The sequence below is a fragment of the Triticum aestivum genome, chromosome 4A (genome assembly GCF_018294505.1).
Source record: "Triticum aestivum cultivar Chinese Spring chromosome 4A, IWGSC CS RefSeq v2.1, whole genome shotgun sequence".
Classification (NCBI taxonomy): Eukaryota; Viridiplantae; Streptophyta; class Magnoliopsida; order Poales; family Poaceae; genus Triticum; species Triticum aestivum.
In genome coordinates this window covers 591,748,802-591,751,000 of record NC_057803.1, presented here as the reverse complement: position 1 = coordinate 591,751,000, position 2,199 = coordinate 591,748,802, and positions in this window count along the sequence as shown.

The following is a 2,199-nucleotide window of genomic DNA, read 5'->3' as shown; positions in this document are numbered from 1 at the left end:
CGGGGCAGCGATGGGCCGGGGCGTGACGGGGCGGCGACGCGGGGACGGTGCGACGGGGACGGGCCAGGGGCGGCGACGGAGACGAGGGAGGCGACGGCGACGGGGACAGGGGCGGCGACGGGGATGAGGGCGGCGACGAGGATGGGGGCGGCGACGGCGTCGATCGATCGGGAAGAAGCAAAGGGAGAATGAAATTTTTCGAAGTGATGTATATATAGAAGGCACCTTTAGTACCGGTTGGAGCCACCAACCGGTACTAAAGGCCTGTTTTGGCCAGGCCAAGCGGCGGGAAGCACCCCCCTTTAGTACCGGTTGGTGCCACGACCCGGTACTAAAGGGTGTGCGCTGCCAGGCGAGGGGCACAAAAGTTTAGTCCCACCTCGCTAGCCGAGGGGCACTCGCACCTGCTTATAAGCCCCGCCGTCGCTGCTGTCTCGAGCTCCTCTCTTAAGCAGACCTTTTGGGCCTACCTCTTCTTTGATGCCTTGTTGGGCCTACTGGGCTAGCGGGCCTGCATCCTGGCGCAACTTGAATTTGGGTTTCTAGTGGTATGCAGGCCGCTGTGGCCCAGTAGGTGGGCTTTTTTTCTTATTTTTTTGCTTTATTTATTTTTGTGAATAACTTAATTTTGAAAATAGATTTTTCAGTGATTCTTTTTTCTTATGTTTAATATTAGTGTGTTTTATCATTATATTCAATTTGGTAATGCTTAGGTTATTTAAAAAATGAAATGCCTTTGTAACGGATGAGTTTTCGTCCGAAACCCTGATACTTCGAAACAGATTGTCCATTTTGTACACGAAGTGCATCCAGTTTTTGCGGTAACCCTCTCTACATTTTTGCACATGCTATGTGGGTGAAATTATGATACCATGCCAACTTTCATCCTTTTCTGAGTTCATTTGAAATGCTTTTCAATTTCAGGGTCATTTAGCTGAAAAAATCAGTAAATGCATGAAAGAATTTGCTTGCACATAAAATTTCTTCGCGTTTCAAATGCCAAAACACATAACTAGCTACCCTAACTATTACAGAGATTCCCTCCTGGGTGTGAAACACAAAAGAAAGTGATGATAGTTAAGCTGATCACATCCCAGATCTTTGGGTGTGAAACTTTTTCTTCGCGTGTGTCCTTTTGCGTCGTAGTCATGGAAAATCTTCATCATTTAACGGGATGCTCGGGTCAATATTCACTATGAATGGAGCAATTTCATCAAACTTTTCATAATCTTCTGAGTTGTTTGTCTTGTCATCCACTCCCATGATGTTTCTCTTCCCAGAAAGAACTATGTGCCGCCTTGGCTCACCGTACGATGCATTCGCTTCCTTATCTTTTCTTTTTCTTGGCTTGGTAGACATGTCTTTCACATAGAAAACCTGTGCCACATCATTGGCTAGGACGAATGGTTCGTCTGCATACGCAAGATTGTTGAGATCCACTGTTGTCATTCCGTACTGCGGGTCTTCCGTTACCCCGCCTCGTGTCATATTGACCCATTTGCACCGAAACAAAGGGACCTTCAAACCACGTCGATAGTCAAGTTCCCATATGTCCTGTATATAACCATAATATGTTTCCTTTCCCGTCTTGGTTTCTGCATCAAAGCGGACACCACTGTTTTGGTTGGTGCTCTTCTTATCTTGGGCGATCGTGTAAAATGTATTACCATTTATCTCGTACCCTTTGAAAGTCATTATATTCGAAGATGGTAACTGGGACAGCAAGTACAGGTCATCTTCAATAGAGGTGTCATGCATGGTACGTGCTTGCAACCAGCTGGCGAAACTCCTGGTTTGTTCACGTGTAATCCAGTCATTAGACCGCTCCGGGTGTTTGGAGCGTAGCAAATTCTTGTGTTCATCCATATACGGAGCCACCAAGGCGGAATTCTGTAGAACTGTGTAGTGTGCTTCAGTGAGATAATGTCCGTCCATACATATTATTTGTTCCCCTCCTAGCGTGCCTTTTCCATCCAGTCTGCCCTTATGCCGCGATTCAGGAACACCAATCGGCTTAAGGTCAGGAATAAAGTCAATACAAAACTCAATGACCTCCTCATTTTGACGGCCCTTGGAGATGCTTCCTTCTGGCCTAGCACGGTTATGAACATATTTCTTTAAGACTCCCATGAACCTCTCAAAGGGGAACATATTGTGTAGAAATACAGGACCAAAAACATTAATCTCTTCGCATAGGTG